Source organism: Leucoraja erinacea, chromosome 11 (genome assembly GCF_028641065.1).
Source record: "Leucoraja erinacea ecotype New England chromosome 11, Leri_hhj_1, whole genome shotgun sequence".
Classification (NCBI taxonomy): Eukaryota; Metazoa; Chordata; class Chondrichthyes; order Rajiformes; family Rajidae; genus Leucoraja; species Leucoraja erinaceus.
Genome location: NC_073387.1, coordinates 24767251 through 24786232, shown reverse-complemented (window position 1 = coordinate 24786232; position 18982 = coordinate 24767251).

The window sequence follows — 18982 nt, the reverse complement described above, 5'->3', positions numbered from 1 at the left end:
ACACAAGGTATAATTTACCTTCAACTGCTTTCTATCAGAGCATGATATTTATTTGCAGTTTCTTGCCCAACTGTATTATGACATTTGATCGTTACATTAACGGAATACAACCATTTGCCTTATTGGGCTGAATTGTTGACCAACAGCTAATGTTGGCATTTACCTGAGCAGACTACCATGCTGCAGACCATATAGACAACGTCTATGGCTTGCCCTCATTAACCCTTTTTAGTTACCTCAAAAACCTTTATCGGAAAACAACCTACTCCAATCAACTTGAGCCTAATACCACCAAAGTTGGCCTTGCTTCAGTTCGGAATTTTAACTAGTGAACCCGCCCTATCTTTATCCATCACTAAGTTTATCCATAACTAAGTTTATATTGGCATCTTGTTCGGCACATGTGTATCTGTATCAACGATTTGGATGAGAATGTACAAGACATGATTAGTAACTTTGCAAGTGACACTAACATTGGTGGTTCGTAAGCAGTGAAGATGGATGGCAAGAATTACACTGGAAAATTAATCAGCTGGGTAAATGGGCTGAGGAATGACAGAGTTTAATTCGGGTATATGTCAGGTGTTGCATTTTGGGAAGTCAAATCAGACCAGGAAATTCACAGTGAACAATAGGCCCCTCGAGAATGTTATGGAGTAGGGGGATCTGGGAGTAAAAGTACTAGTTCCCTGAAATCCTTGCCACAGGTAGATGGGGTGGTGAACAAGGCTTTTGGCATGCTGGCCTTCATCAGTCAGGGAAAGGTCATATGTTACATCTACTGTGGGAAAGTACATGGGGGAAGTGACGATTTGGGTAGGAAGGGATGAGTGAACCTTTTGATGGGAAGGAATGAGTCCTTACCCTTCACCCCACCAGCCTCTGCATCCAACACTATTTGACATTTCCATCACCTGCAACGTGTTCTCACTACCCGTCACCTCTTCGTGTCCCCACCCCTTTCCGCTCTCTGGAGACTACTCATTTCCCAACTTCTCCCTATGCACCCAAACTCCCCCCCTGGTACTGTGCTCTGCAACCATTGGAGATTTAACACCTATCCCTATACGTCCACCCTCGCCTCTATTACAGGCACCTTGCCTAACCTCATCCACTGCATTTGACTATCCTGATATGGGTTCCTTTACTAGAGCTTGCTCCATTGTCAGAGTAAGGCCACATGCACAAGCACGGTAATCGCTATCAAAATATGTAGGGGACAGGGGAGGACACAATTTCTTGGTGGCTGCGCGGGCATGCGCGCACACACACATGCGAGGCTTCAGAGGCTCAATCCAGCGCTAAATGCAGCTCAACTCTGCCTGTCTCACCGGGTTAACCTACAGCCCTGCCTGGACTGACGTGACACCAGCCTGGAGTCGTGGAGCTAGCGCTGCTTCTGCGGATGAGGCGTAGGTCTGTGTCCAGGGCTGCCGAGGGTGTTTTGGCAAGTCTCCCTCCTCCAATCACCGCACTCTATCCTCAGTCCAACCTCCTCTTACTTCCGACACCTCCCTCCTCCATTGATCGCGCTGAATCATCAAGTCCCGTCACCATTGCCTGCTGACCGACGTCTCTCTCTCGTCCAATCGGCGCCCTCGATCATCAGTCCCACCTCCACTGTCTCGCGGAAAGCAGAGATTTCACCGGGTTTTAAAATTCTAATTACAAAAAATGGGGGGGGATCGTCCCCCACCTCTCAAAACGGGTGGGGGGGACGTCCCCCCTGGCTCCCCTGGGATTTCCGCACATGCACATTCAAACTGAAAGAACAGCACGTCATGTTCAGCTTGGTAGCTTACAAATCAATGGTGTGAACATTGAACTCGCTAATTTTCGGTAACAGCATCCCTTTCCCTCCTTTCTTTTCCGTGCTCCTCCCACAGTGTGCACCCATTTCTCCCACTATTCCTTCCCCCATCCCCTTCCATCTATTACCACTCTCCCTGGCTTTACATCTCTTCTCCCGTTATCTGACTCATTTGTCTCCTTTTCTCTTTTTGTCGCCCTTTTGTTTCCTTTTCATCTCTAGCCTTCTAAACAATCAACTCCCACATGCCCTCCCTACATCACCTGTATCCAGCTATCACTTGCCAGGCTATGGAGCACCCTCATCTCTTTTCCAGCTTTCTCTTACTACAATCTGTCTGAAGAAAGGTCCCAACCTGAAACTTTGCCTTCAAGATTCAAGATTCAATTTAATTGTCATTTGGACCCCTTGAGGTCCAAACGAAATGCCGTTTCTGCAGCCATACATTACAAACAAATAGACCCAAGACACAACATAATTTACATAAACATCCATCACATCGCTGCGATGGAAGGCCAAAAAAACCCTTATCTCTCCACTGCACTCTTCCCCCCCCACCCCCGATGTCAGAGTCAAAGTCAAAGCCCCCGGCTGGCGATGGCGATTGTCCCGCGGCCATTAAAGTCACGCCGGGTGGTGCGAGGTCGCACACCGGGTCTTGGTGTTAGAGCCCCCGGCATGCGCTCACAGAGTCCCGCGGCCATTCCAAGCCGCGCGGGGCGGTGATGTCAGGCCCCGCTCCAGGAGCTCTTCGACCCCGCAACTCGCGCGGGAGAAGTTGCCATTGCAGGAGCCCTGAAAAGCGGTCTCCCTCCAGTGACCCGCGGGCTCCCGGTGCCGCCGTCCGCCAGACCCGCAGTTGCAGCCACCGAATCTCCGGAGGTCGTGCCGCAGCAGCAGCAGCGCTCCACCACTGCTCCACCCGCTCACTGGACTCGGCCAGCTCCGCGACGGTGATGGTGAGTCGTCGGCACCAGAGTCCCCGGTCTTCTCCTGTTGGAGGCCGCTCCTCGTTGCAGCCCCAACGACAACGGAGACCCGACAAGAAAAGGTCGGGTCTCCCGTGCAGGGAGAGATTTAAAAGTTACCCCTCCCTCCCCCCCCCCCCCCCCCCCCACACACACCCCCCAACAACAAAAAATAACAAAAACTACATAGAAACATAGACAAAAAATAATAAAAACGCAGACGGGCTGCAGAGGCCGCTGCTGACGAGAGTCGCGCCGCCTACCGGAAATGACCTCCAAGTCCTGCCTGACTCTCTAAATTAATCCAGCATTGTGTTTTACTGCTGAACGTATCTGCCCAAGTTCGGTCGTGGGAAGATACAGTGGATGGTGCAGTAGGATTCCATAAACGGACTGTAATACATTGCTATGCACACACCCAACTGAAATATTACAGACATTAAGGCAAGTAATTGTGTTTATCTCAATTTTCACAAGGTTGAGTTCTCAACCAGGGTATTGCATCATTAATATATGCATGTACAATGACAGTACAGGCCAGACAAACCTGACTGAAATTGAATAATCCGTATTCATGTACTGTTTCCAATCTATAACAAATGGTGAAGTGCTAACCCAGTTTAATCTTAAACCCTCATGATGTGGAAAGAAAAAAAGGCAATAAATACCCCACCAGCACCCAAAAAAACAAAAACTTGCTTGGTAAACGATGAAGCTGATGCTAAGCTGAAAGCTGGAAAGGAAACGAAACTGTCCATCGCCCATACATTCTATCCTACAGACTAGGGACAAATTACAGAAGCCAATAAACCTACAAACCTGCACATCATTGGAATGTGGGAGAAAACCCATGCAGTCACAGGGAGAACATACAAACTGTACAGAAAGCCTCCACATTAATCCCAGGTCTCTGGCGCTGTGCCACTGTGCCGCCCCATTTGTTGACCTTTCAGTAATTGTTAGAAATTTTGGAAAGTAGTTTAAGGAACTGACTAAGGTAGAATAACATCTTCAATGAAGACTTAGGAGTTATCTGAATTGGGTCCTGTCAAGAAAATTTGGTTTTGCAGACTGAAATCAAAGAACTAGATCAAGGAGCATGCAGTCAAACTTCACAAAACATGTGCAAAGAGAAGCAGTTCAAGTCTTAAGAAAATAATGGACTTTGCATGCAAGATGTTTGGGATGATGCAGATATTTTCAAAGACGCTATTAGGATTCTTGTAATGATTCAGGTCACACAGACTGCATTGAATTAAAAAGCCAAGAAGCAGCAAAAACAGCCTTGGACAGAAAGAAAAAGAGGGCACTGAGATTAAGGTGAAAATAGAAAGTGGTAGCAACATTCCAAAGGTAAGGCAGCATCTTTGGAGAGAGAACATTGTGTTGATGCTTCAGAACCTTGAAAAGTGAGAAATCAAGCACATTTTTACTTGCAGGGAATGGATTGGGAAGGACAAAGGGAATGACTATGAAAGGGATAGAGAGGAGAATTCAGATGGTATGGATAGCGTTGGTGCATTATAGGGGAGGGTTGCGAAGACTGGTTAATCATAGCTGATTTATCTGGAGGGGGTGTAAATAGAGAAAGATTAATAAGGACAGAGGGATGTAAAAGAGAGCTGCAACTAGAAATCTGAAATTAAAGTGAATGCTGGAGATAATATTTCAGGCAACACCTGTGAAGAAATAAAAAACTGAGCTAACATTAGAGGCTGATGACCTTAGGTTAGACGGAATCCCAAAGGCTGCACATGCCTAGACAGAAGTTGAAGTGCTGTTTCTTCAATCTATTTTTGATTTCATTGGAATGCTCTCATTCTGACCTCTGTCTTTGATCATTATATTATTACAACAAAGCCCAACTTTGAGGAACTTCAAAAGGACACAAAATGCTGGAGTAACTCGGCAGATCAAGCAGCATCTCTGAAGAACATGGATAGGTAACATTTTGGGTCAAGACCCTTCTTCACTACATTTCACATCTATGCACATTACATCCTCGGGACTCAATATTGAATTCAACATTTCAGAAATTATTTATTGACATCTGACTATCAACTTTAAACAAACACATTAAAATGATGTGGTATCTATTTTATTCATGTTTGTGTGGGATCATGTGCAATGTACTGATATTGTGTTAATATTGTACGCAGTGTAATCTTGCATGATTACAAACAAAAATTCACCAGAGTGTTCAAAAGCATTTCAACACCAAATTATTAAGAAATTCATACAAGCTAAAACATTAAAATTGGATGCATTTGCTCTCCCCAATGGGATGCATCTCATCTGCCCGAGTCCAGAGATTTTTCACAAATTGTCAGAAGGCTTAGAATTTGCTAAATATGCCCAGAAATGCTGCTGGAGTTGAATTAGTTAACAACCATTCAGCATACCAGCACAGAGCAATGGCAAGCATGTCCATCCAAGCTCATGACATCTGTTAGACTAGATACGTGCAGATTATATGAAGCCAAGTGGGAAGATTTACAATCCTCAGCGACAGAACTACTCCTCCAGCTCCCATAATCAGCCAGTTTGGCTAATCAATGATTAACTATGCCTTGGAATGCTGGCAAACCAACCTGCCTAGTGGCTTGAAATATTTAACATTACTGAGACTCCTTTTCTCTAGGCATGTCAACTTAAGAACTTCTTCAACCCCTATATCCTACCTCCATTGTCACCAAAGGAAGATAGGCACATTGATTACTAGATAACAGAAATGAGAGAATACTAAGTGGATCTTAGATACCAGGCACTTTTCACAAAAGACACAACTCACTATATTTTTTATTTATTGTACATATTTGTGTTAAATTATTAACCTAATCCTCCATGAAGGTGTCTTAAGAATAGAAATAGACAGCATGGAAACAGTCCCTTCAGCCCAATTCATCCATGCTGACCATATGGTGCCAGCACAACAACCTGGCTCTCAATATCAGCAAAACCAAAGAACTGATTGTGGACTTTGGAAGAGGAAGATTGAGGACCCACAATCCTGTTTACATCAATGGGGTGATGGTGGAGAGAGTCAAAAACTTCAAATTAGGCAGTGGAGGCAACTTCACTGGATGTTTTCAAGAGAGAATTTGTTCTTAGGGCTAAAGGAATCAAGGGATATGGGGGGAAAATCAGGTACGTGGTACTGATTTTAGATGATTAACCATGATCATATTGAATGGCGCTGCCGGCTCAAAGGGCCGAATGGCCTACTCCTGCACCTATTTTTCTATGTTCTATGTTTCTAACCGAACTTCTACACTCAACACCCTGACTGATGAACGCCAATGTACCAAAACCCTTTGTTACCATTAGATCTGCCTGTGACACCACTTTCAGGTAACTATGTAAATATATTTAGATCACTTTGTTGTGCAACACTCCCCAGGGCCCTACCATTCACGATGAAGGTCCTGCCCTGATTTGGCTTCCCAAATGCAACACCTTGCATATATTTGCATTAATCTTCATAGCCACTCCTCAGTCATCTTCCCCAGCTGATCAAGACCCTGCTGTAATTTTTGATAACCATCTACTTTCATATGATCTGCAAACTTACTAATCATTCCTTTTACATTCTCATCCAGATCATTGATATAAACTGCAAACAACAGTGGGTCTAGCACCAATCCCTGAGGCACACCAGTAGTCACAGCACCCCAGTCTGAAAAGCAACATTCCACCACCACCTTCTGCTTCCTTGCATGAATCCAATTAACTCTCTATGGATCCCTTGAGATTTTAACCTTCAAGAGCAGCTACCATGCAAAACGTTATCAAAGGCTTTGCTAAAGTTCACATAGACAATTTCTACTGCCTCGCCCTCATCAACGTTATTGGTTACTTCTTTATAAAACTCAATCAAATTCATAAGATACAATCTGAAATAAAGGTACAACATTAGCCATCCAGTCATCCGGCACCTCACCTGTGTCTAAAAACAATTCATATATCTCAGGCAGGGCTCTTGCAATTTCTTCTCTGGATTACAAGGTGTCCTCGAATATATCTTATCAGGTGCGGGAGATTTATCTACCTTCATATGCCTTAGGACGCCCAGCACTTCCTTAACTACAATACGGACAGCCCTCAAAACATCTCTATTAACTGTCCTGTGTTCCCTAGTCTTCACGAACAGGAAATATTAAAGAAAAACACAGAGAAAACTGGAGATACTAAGTAGCATTTGTAATGAAAGATATGAAACTAACCAAATTAATCAGGCTGATCATCTTTCACCAGTGAAATCCAAGAATATACTCATCATCTTTTATACTTTTCCATTGCTAGTTTGCAGCTTGTTACTTCCTATATCTGGAGATTGCGGTATTAGTATCCTATTCTAATGTGAAAGCCCGGCATGTACGCATGGGATCTTGTTTTTACTTTACCTGTAGGCTAATTGTTCAATTGGTATATGTTTCTATTAGTATTACTCTTGACCTCTGTGAATAGGCTTTTCATAGACAAGGAACATCATGATCAAATTAGATAACATTGCTTCACATACATAAAAACATGGACACTTTACAATGGAGATTCTAACCCAATGTGTGTTAATGCAGAGCTGGAAACAGCTGCTGAGCACAAACCTCTGTACCCACCTATTACAAGTCAAGACATATCGACATGCATTTAATCTCCTTGCTAACTCAGCATTCATTGCATCGTGTCATCTAAAGTTAGGCTCACAACTCTTAAAAGTGTTTTTGGTAAGTGTAGGAGCCATTTTTAAGGCTAGCTACTGTTGGCATATTATATTATTTTGTGTAGATATTTCTAGCAGTAATATTTTTGGATACTTGGGGGCGGTCATTTGATGCATAGAGGGGCGTAGCATATGGGCTTACGGGACAGGGAGTGATGAGACCAGGTACAGAAGGTGGAGGTTACACAGTTCTCATCAGATTGGAGAGAACAGAAAGTTACAACTTGCATGAGAATAAGGAGAACCTGTTATGTTCATCTCTTTGTTTGTACAACTACTTCAATAAAGAATCAATTAAACTGGAAATAACGATTGGAAGATCTGTTTTTTTTGCTCTGCATAAGATCACTCCTACTTACCTGTGTAGTAATGGCAATGGAAAGTTGGACATTGGAAAAGATAGAAATTGCCATTACAGTAAGCCTTACTTGTAAAGATTGCGATGCAAATTTATTTTCAAAGGCCAAATGAAACGGGAAGAAATCATCTGAAATTCTGTTTCTTATTATTTAAAAGATATGCTTTATTCATAACACATACAGTTAACAATTGGTACCTTCCTTTCTTTACATTTATTGTACCATCAATTAAATACACTTCTCTTATAAAATATATGAAAATCAATTCTGTTCCTTTTGTTCCTTTCTGTACCAAAGCATCTGTGATCATAGAATCCAGTCCCTCAGTGCCATTATTCTGTAGTCCTTCCCCATAAAGCCTTTGCAGAGGCTACACTGAGCTTCAATGCGCTTGTCCACACATATACCTGCACCTATGAATGTATAGTCAGCAACTTGCAGACAACTTAAACTGGAAGTGCAATATGTTTTGGGCAGACTAAAGGTGATGATAAAGATGATGAACTTCCAGCAGGCATTAAAGTTTTACTCAGTATATTTCCATGGGAATAGTGCGTAGTTCACTGAGTTCTCTGTTTCACAGCTTGGAAGAACTTTGACATGGACCATTGCATCATTTTCCAGATCTTGGCAAATGCATAATCCAAGAGGAGGTGGATAATCATCTCATTCATACTGTAGTCATTTTGAGGGCTGCGTGCAGTGAGAATAAGACTCCGTCTGTGCAGGAAGGATCTGACAAGGCCGACCCCTCTTTCTGCCAGATAAGCAAGGTCTTAGTGCTTGTTTGTGTATTAGCCAAAATTTTAGGTCTTCAGCGAGAGGTGATGTTGTCCCCATATGTTGTAAATGACTTGTATTTAACTGTGAAAATCATTAATTCAGAATCACTTTAAATAGTGGATATGTGGAAATAGAATGTAGAACATGAATGAGCAAATAATTTTCATTTATCATGCAAACAATATCAAGCAGAATTTCAATGATTACAATGTTTTCTTGCTGTATCTCAAAACTAAACTAAATTATGGAAAACAGTGTGCTTTCATTCTGAAAATGGACTTCAAACAAAGCTAGTAGTAGAATGGAATGCTAAGATTGCAAATTGTTTTAGTTACAAATAAAATGTATGGAGTTTACAATGGGATCTCATGACAATGGCTTTAATGTCCCTGGTATTTATTGATAGGACATTGTAATGTATATTAGGTTGAAAGAGGAGGTAGAGATATTGATCTGGGTGTTGCCAGTTGTGCAGCCCAACACCGTGCTAAAGTCTGATTACAAAGGATCACAACTCAGTAACATGATCGGGGCTGGGTCCTGATGTTGCCAGATACTGCGGATGTATAAGACTGCATGTGTTTGGATGAATTGGGTGATCTCTCGTGTAAATATTAAAGAGCTGGGATTACAAAACACCAGCAGAGGTGTTTTCTTTAAAATTTGTCATAATAGTGTAGATTGCTCACAAGTACATGCATCGCATGGAGCAGCTGATGATGTATTCTTGCATCATTGATTTTCAAAAGTGGCATTCAGTGATTGATGGAGTTGTATCAAGATTGACTCATTACCAACCAGACAGAAGTCTTCCATTGGGTCCATGTCAGCTCTCAATAGGGCTCTCAGTTCAGTCCTATTTCCATCTTCTTATTTTCCTGTAACCCACCAACTTATTCTATCTCACATACCCATCAATTTTTCTTTGATACTTTTGTCATTTAGCTATACTGAGAGGTAATTTACAGTAACCAATTAAACTGCTGCCGGCGAGAGCATGATAAAATCAACACCTGTAATTAGATTTTTCTCTAAACCTTCCTTGACCCATTCGATAAAATGTAGCACCTCACCCATCCACAACGTTGCTGGATAGAAACCAGTTTATTTTTCCAGAATAGCTGAAAGCCATTACAGGATAAAGTTTCAGAGGTTTGAAAGCAAAAATGCTGGCATGAAGAAAGGTCCTGACTTAAAACATTACCTATCCATGTTCTCCAGAGATGCTGCCTGACCCATTTAGTTAGTCCAGCACTTTGAGTCTTTTAAAGAAACTGGCAAATGTTCTTTGGATCTGAGGGTCATTAAAATCACAGAATAATAAAAAAAACATGACAGAGAAGGAGGCTATTCAGACTGTGCCAGTAAATATAGAACTATCCAGCCACATATCACCTTCCACAGCTTTGAGAACACTTCTACGTACTGTCTTGAAGTATATCTAAGCACTGTTTAACTGTGATGAGGGATTCTGCCTCTATCAGCTTCTAAGGCAATGAGTTCCAAACTACTGCTGCCTCTGTAGGAAAATATTTGTTCTCATCTCACTTATATTTATTCTCTTCTGTTGCCATTTATTTTATACTCTTTGATTTTTACCCCATTGCAAATTAAATAGTGTCTTCGTGATTTTTTCTAACAAGCACACTCGTACTTTTGTACATCATTTAAGATTCTCCTGAGGCACCATTACTCTGAAATAGTCAGCCCTAGTTTAGCAACCCTTTCCTCGTGGTCTCAGCCCCCTTCTTTACTCTTTATACACTCATGACTGCGCAGTCAAATACAAAGCCAACTCAATTTACAAATTCATGGACGACACTACCATGGTGGGCTGGATATCAAATAATGACGAAATGTAGTACAGGGGGGAGAATAAGGACCTTGTAACCTGATATCAAGCCAACAACCTGTCCCTCAATGTCAGCAAGCCAAAAGAGATTGTGATCGACTTCAGGAAGCAAAGTGGAACGCATTCCTCAGTGTAAATGGACGCTGCCAAAGTAGAGATATCTGAATGCTTCAAGTTTGTAGGGGTAAATATCACCAGCAGCTTACCTGGACCAGCCATATCGAAGCAATGGGCAAGAAAGCACACCAATGCCTTTACTTCTTTAGAAGGCTTAGGAAGTTTGGCCTGTCCCCAACAACTCTATCCAACTTCTACAGATGGGCCATAGAAAACATTTTGATTTGGGAAGATCCAAGACCACAAGAAATTGCAGAGAATTGTGGTAACAGCCCAGACCATCACACAAACCATCCTCCCTTCCATTGACTCACTCTATATTTCACGCTGCCTAAATCAAGAAGTTGCACCCTGGCCACTCCCCCTTTTACCCTATCCCATCAGGCAAGAGGTACAGATGTGTGAAAACACATTTTTCAAGATTCAAGTATAGTTTCTTGCAAGATGTTATCAGGCAGCTGAACCATCTTATCACTAACTAGAGAGCTGTCCTGACCTACCATCTAGCTCATTAGAGACACTCGGACTATCTTTAATTGGACTTTACTGGACCTTTAGTTGCACTAAAAAGTATTCACTTTATGCTACTGCAGACGGCTTGATTGTACCTATGTTTAGTCTTTCCGCTGACTGGATAACATGCAACAAAACAGTGTACCTGTGTACTTCGATACACGTGAGAATAAACTAAACCAAATAAACTCAGCTAAAGTTCTCCAGTCTTAACAACAGCAACCTCATAATCCTTTTCGTCATTTTCTTCAGTGCCTTCGCAGTTTTCCCGTAATGTGGTGACCTAGGTCAGAGCTCAAGCTGTGACGTAATTTGGGTTGTGCACAATTTTAGCATCATCTATTTACTTAGGCTTTTGCCCAAGAATAGGAATATTGTGTAAGCCTTTTTAATCACGTTAGCTACCTGTCATAAATCTTTAAGGATCTATGGATCTACAGGTCAAGATATTTCTGTTCGTCCATACCTCTCAAAGTATGATGCATGAATGGTTTACCTAAATGCTGCAATGATTAAATGGTATTAGCTATGAAGAGAAGTTGGACAAACTTGGATGGTTTTCTCTGGAGCAACAAAGACATTGGAGAGACCGGATGGAAGTGGGATTTGGACACCTGATAATCTTCAAGTAGTTGTTTCCAGACCACTTTTGTTAAATCATTTCCCAGGAAAGTATGTCTTTTCTAAATGTAAAACTTTTGCTTCTATGTTATCTTTTTTATCTTTCCATTTCTATGCTGAACCTGACTGAATTTCAATTGTCACCACAAAAGTACACTGCCACAGATATACCCTTCCACCTGCTCAGCTTCATTCACAAAAATAAACACAAAATTGCACATCCAACCCCCATGCACAATATGTTGACTTGCTACACATGGTTTAATATCCAATACAGGGATTCAAGATTCAAGATTCAATTTAATTGTCACATGTGCCAATTAAGGTACAGAGAAATTTGATTTATTTGAATTCTTATCTGGATTCAGAAGTGCAATAACATGTACAATTTTCCAGAGCAGTCGTAAACCATCAAGCTTCACACAGGTGGTGCACAGTTTTAGCAGGCAGTCCCACATTACTGATTCAAAATTATTTTTCCATTCAGTGCTTTACACCACAACATATGCAACTATAAAAAGTATTCACAGCTGACTAAACATTTAACACTTCCATTTGCCTGTAAACTATAAGAATCTAAAACATACCTGATGCTTTCCAACATGCAATGCCTATGTTTAACAAAACTATCTGTCGGAGTTCTCTGTTATTCCTCCATGCCTGCATGGTTTCACATAAGGAAAGGATAATAAAACCACCTTCTTCACAGAGAGATTCCCAATGCCGGTGATCAGCAGACCTCTCCATTTAATTTGGGAAATTTCTGATGACCTGGCTATAATATGTGCTAAAATCTCCAGCTCTCTGTTTCTCCTTCCAAGGCACTTGTGCCAATGACAGATTTTAATTTCTTAAACAAGGGGACACTTCACCTAATTAATAAAGCAATGCCCACATCTATCAACCAACATTCTGGCCTGCTCCGTCAACATTCTTAGATGGTTCCATCTTTGGGGAACTCACGGGAAAAATGGGGCACATTGGTTTACCGCTGGGTAGAATCAGTCCTTTAATAACTTGGCCCTAATGCTCATAGAAATGCTGCCTCATAACGCCAGATCTTGACCTTGGATGCAGTCTGTGTGGAATTTGCATGTTCTCCCTGTGATCGCATGGGTTTCCTCCAAGTACACCGGTTTCCTCCCACAATCCAGAGACGTGTCAGTTTGTAGATTTTTCAGCCTCTTTAATTTGCCCCTTAATGTAATTTGATGTAATCCATATGTAATTCTATGTACAATACAATACAATACAATACAATACAATACAATACAATACCGTTTATTTGTCATTTGAACCTCACATAAAGTTCAAACGAAATTTGGTTTCTGCAGTCATACAAGAAAAGAACCAAGACACCAACACAATTTACACAAACATCCATCACTGTGAATCTCCTCACTGTGATGGAAGGCAAAGTCTTGTCTCTCTCCTGCTCTCCATTCCTCTCCCAAAGTCAAAGTCAAAGCCCCCGGCGGGCGCTAGCAAGTCCCACGGCCACTCAAAGCCACACCGGGCGATGTAAGGCCCTGCTCCAGGTCCCGATGTCGGAGCCCCTGGTGGGCGCTAGCATGTCCGCGGCCATTTAAAGCCGCGCCGGGCGATGTAAGGCCCTGCTCCGGTTCCCGATGTCGGAGCCCCCGGCGGGCGCTAGCTAGTCCGCGGCCATTTAAAGCCGCGCCGGGCGAGGTAAGGCCCCGCTCCAGGTCACTCTCAACCCCGCAATTCGAGCGGGAGAAGTCGCCGTTGCCGGTGCCCCGCAAAGCGGTCTCCCACCGGGGACTCGCGAGCTCCCGGTGTCACCATCCACCGGAGTGGGGTCGCAGCAGCGCGCCACCGCAGCTCTCCACGCTCCGAAGCCGGCCAGCTCCATGATGGTAGGTCCGCAGCTCCACAGGCTCCGTGACTTGAGCCCCCAGGTCGTTCCGGTTGGAGGCCGCTCCACGGTGCTAGGCCCCAACGGCAACGGAGATCCGACAGGGAAAAGGTCGGGTCCCCGTACAGGGAAGAGATCTAAACGTTTCCCCCACCCCCCACACATACACAGTCAAAAACCCACCACAAACTGTACCCTCAACAGGACAATAAAATTAAAAAAAAGACAGACGAACTGCAGAGGCCGCTGCGATGTCGGTCTCGCCGCCCACCCACCCTAATAACCCTACGTAATTCTTGCATAGAATTTGTGTGAACAGGAGATTGATAGTCGGTGTGGACTCAGCAGGCCAAAGGGCCTCTTTCATGCTATATCTCTAAACTAAAGGGCAGCACAATGGCACAGTTGTAGAGCTGCTGCCTCATCCTGCCAGGTTCGATCCTGACCACGGGTGCTGTGTGTGTCGAATTTGTGTTTTTCCTGTGATCATGTGGGTTTTCTCTGGGTATTCCAGATTTCTCCCTTATCTCAAAGACGTGCCAATTTGTAGGTTAATTGGCTTATGTTACTTGCCCTGAGTGAGTGGAATGTGAAAGTGGGATAACATAGAACTGGTTTAATTGTTGATCGATGGTAGGCGTGGATTCACTGGACCAAAGGGCTTGTTTCCACACAGTATCTCTAAACTAAAAAGTTTAACTAATTATCCTAGAATTAGGACACCAAGGAAAAAAGATTAAAAAGTGCACATATATAAAGCATCTCACAGAATAGTTTAAAACACTTTACACCAATTTATTTCAATATGAGAGTCGGCACGGATAGTTACGTGTGACAGGGATGTTACAGCTGCTACGGAGGGACAAGACTGGCAGCTTAATGTTCCAGGGTACAGATGCTACAGGTGAGATGGAGGTGGGGGAGTTGCTTTACTGATTAAGGAGAAGGGCACGGCAGTAATCGGAGATTATATTACTGATGGTTCATCCAGTGAAGCTGTACAGGTGGAGAAATAAAAAGGGGATGATCACCTTGTTGGGAGTGTACTATAGGCACAAAAATAGTCGACGGGAATGAGAAGACCAAATATGTCAGGAGATTGCAGGCAGCTGCAAGACTATTAGGGTTGGCGTAGTAGGGGATTTTAACTTCCCCAATATAGACTGGGACTTCCATAGTGCCCTCGGCTTAGATGAGTTAAATTTGTCAAAAGTGGTCAGGAAAGTCTCTTCAGGCAAAATGCAGAATGCTTGCAAAACAGCTGTAACTTAAAGAAAGGAGACTTTGAAGGTATGAGACGGGAATCGGCTAGGATAGACTGGCAAATTATACTTAAAGGGTGGAAGGTGGACATGCAATTGCAGAGATTTAAAGACTGCATGGATGAACTCCAAAAATTGTTCATTCCTGTCTGTGGAAAAAATAAAACGGGGAAGGCGACTCAACCGTGGCTAACGAGGGAAATCAAGGATAGTGTTAAATCTAAGGAAAAGGCATATAAATTGGCCAGAGGAAGCAGCAAACCGGAGAACTGGGAGAAATTTAGAATTTAACAAAGGGGTTAATTAAGAGGGTTAAAAAGAGCGTGAAAGAAAGCTTGCGGAGAATATAAAAATGGACTCTAAAGCTTCTTTATATATGTAAAAAGGAAAAGATTAGTGAAGACGAATGTAGGTCCCTTACAATCAGAGACGGGTGAATTTATAATGGGAAACAAGGAAAGGGCAGAACAGTTCAACGAGTACTTTGGTTCTGTCTTCACTAAGGAAGACACAAACAATTTCCCAGAAATACCCAGGGACCGAGGATCTAGTGGGAGGGAGGAACTGAAGGGAATCCGCATTAGTCGGGAAATGGTGTTAGGTAAATTGTTGGGACAAAGATAAAACCCCAGGGCTTGATGGTCTGCATCCCAGATTACTCAAGGTGGTGGCCCTAGAAATTTTGTGGATGCATTGGTGATTATTTTCCAATGTTCTCTCGACTATGGATCAGTTCCTGTGGACTGGAGGGTAGCCAATGTAACTCCACTTTTTAAGAAAGGAGGAGAGAGAAAACAGGGAATTATAGATCAATTAGCCTTGGTAGTGGGGAAAATGCTTGAGTCGATTATTAAAGATGTTATAGCAGCGCATTTGGAAAGCAGTGATGGGATCGGTCAAAGTCAACATGGATTTATGAAGGGGAAGTCATGCTTCACTAATCTTCTGGAATTTTTTGAGGATGTAACAAGTAGAATGGATAAGAGAGAGCCAGTGGATGTGGTGTATCTGGACTTTCAAAAAGCCTTTGATAAGGTCCCACCTTATTAGTGTGCAAAATTAGAGCACATGGTAATGGGGGTAGGGTATTGACGTGGATAGAGAACTGGTTGGCAGACAGGAAGCAAAGAGTAGGAATTAACGGGTTCTTTTCAGAATTAGTGGGGTGCCGCAGGGCTCGGTGCTGGGACCCCAGTTATTTACAATATATATTAACGATTTAGACGAGGGAATTACATGTGACATCTCCAAGTTTGCGGATGACACAAAGTTGGGTGGCAGTTTGAGCTGCGATGAGGATGCTATGAGGCTGTAGGGTTACTTGGATAGGTTGGGTGAGTGGGCAGATGCATGGCAGATGCAGTATAATGTGGATAAATGTGAGGTTATCCACTTTGGTGGCAAGAACAGAAAGGGAGATTATTATCTGAATGGTGTCAGATTAGGAAAAGGGGAGGTGCAATGGGACCTGGGTGTGCTTACACATCAGTCACTGAAAGTAAGCATGCAGGTACAGCAGGCAGTGAAGAAAGCTAATGGCATGTTGGCCTTCATTGCGAGAGGATTTCAGTTTAGGAGCATGGAGGTCCTTCTGCAGTTGTACAGAGCCCTGGTGAGACTGCACCTGGATTATTGTGTACAATTTTGGACACCTAATTTAAGGAAGGACATTATTGCTATTGAGGGAGTACAGCATAGGTTCACCAGGTTAATTCCCGGGATAGAGGGACTGACATATGAAGAAAGAATGGATCGACTGGGCTTGTATTCACTGGAATTTAGAAGGATGAGACGGAATCTTATAGATACATACAATTCTTAAAGGATTGGACAGGCTAGATGTAGGAAAAATGTTCCCAATGTTGGGGGAGTCCAGAACCAGGGGTCACAGTTTAAGAATAAGGGATAGGCCATTTAGGACTGAGATGAGGGGAAAACAAATCGTGAATCTGTGGAAATGTGGCGTTTAGTGGGGGCGCCTAACGGCAGCGGCTCGACTACAGTCGTCTGTCTTTTTTATTTTTGTCTTGTTAAATGTATGTCTTGAGTTAGTTTTTATTATTTTTTTTAGCTGTGTATATGTGGGGGGTGGTGGGGGGCTGTGGGGGAAACCGTTTAAATCTCTTCCCTGTGCGGGGACCCGACTATTCCCTGTCGGGTCTCGGATGTCGTTGGGCCTAACATCGTGGAGCCGGCGGCGACCTCCGGCCGGGACTAACCTGAGGGCTCCAGTTGCAGAGCCTGCGGAACTGACATCGCGGAGCTGGCCAACTTCGGAGCGGGAAGAGCTGTGGTGGCGTGCGGCTGCGACCCGACTTTTGGAGTTCGGAGGCACCGGCCGCAGACCCGGTGGACGGGAACATCGGGAGCTCCAAGTCCCTGGTGGGAGACCGCTTTTCCGAGCTCCGCAACGGCGACTTCTCCCGCTGGAATCGCGGGTTTAAGGACATGGAGCCGGGGCCTAACATCGCCCGGCGTGGCTTAAACGGCCTCAGGACTTACCATCGCCCGCCGGGGGCTTTAACATCGGAGCCCCAGTTCGCCTCGACACTGCAGTTGGACTGCTGGACCATGGGAGAAGGAACAAAGGGAAGAGATAAAGACTTTGCCTTCCATCACAGTGAGGAGATGTTGGAGACTCACTGTGATGGATGTTTATGTAAACTGTGTTAAGTGTGGGTCTTGGATTGCTTTGTAATGTAAAGAACTGTAGAAATGATATTTCGTTCAAACCTAGGTTTGAATGACAATAAATTGCATTCTATTCTATTCTATTCTATTCTATTCTATTCTATTCTATTCTATTCTATTCTAAATCTCTGCCACAGTCGGCAGTGGAGACCAATTCACTGGATGTTTTCAAGAGGGAGTTAGATTTAGCTCTTGGTGCTAAAGGAATCAAGGGATATGGGGGAAAAGCAGGAACGGGGTACTGATTTTAAATGATCAGCCATGATCATATTGAATGGTGCTGGCTCGAAGGGCCAAATGGCTTACTCCGGCACCTATTTTTCTATGTTTCTATGTAAATTACTGCAGAACTAATCTATGTTACAAAATGCTCTGGTATATCCTGCGGATTAGAAATGTGATTGTTTAAAACCATACCCTACTTATTTTGCTGTATTTACATGATTAGAAGGGGTATAAAAAGACAACATACAGAATACATTTGTTTCACATTATGTTTCAAGTTGAACTCCAATAGCATTCTCAAAGAAGTGAACCTTTTTTGCATTATGTTACAAATAGAATTTTGGGACATTATGCTGACAAGGATATAGTAATTCAAAAGCCAACTGGACACTATGAATTCAGTCATTTAACTATGTGGCTTCATAAAAGTTCCTGTTTGTCAATTGATAGCTTTTCTGTCAATGAATAGAATTGTATTTTCTCCTGGTTTCCAATCAAAGAAACTAGTTTGAAAGAATCCGGGAATTTCAGATGGTAGCTATTTTTATCCGACATATAATTTTGAGGTGCAATGTTTGAGAGTTGACACCCTTGAGAGGTGTGATGTTACAGATGCATATTAGGCACGACTTTTAATTATATTGGTTAACGTAAAGTTATGCACATTTTAACGGGAAACACGTATACATGATGAAGTGACCTCCATTAGCAAAAATGAGGAAGAAAGAATTTGGTGTAAATATTTGGGTGACTGTTAAGGACACTTCACTACAATTCAAAACAAATTATTATAACTTTGCATCATGGATAAGACTGCAAATGAAGCAATTTAGATTAAGCAATTTAGTGACGAATCATATGTAGAAGAAATGGGCATGTGCAAATGCCCTTTTCTCCTGGGTATGAATGACGTATCTCAAGCTTCCTGTGATTACAAGAAGTACAGCATGTTCCCTCTACAATTGTGTCCTTGAGACTCTTGAAAGGCGCCTATAAATAAAATTTATTATTATTATTATTACAATTGATGCAATCATTAAAACACATGCAAACTTGTGGTAATATCACATATTTCGATTAGAAAACTTTCTGTTTGCTAGACTTAATGCATGCTTTTAAACTCAGCTGTCAATTTTAGCAGCAAATATTATTAGATTATCTTTTGTATTTAGTTTTCCCATTGCC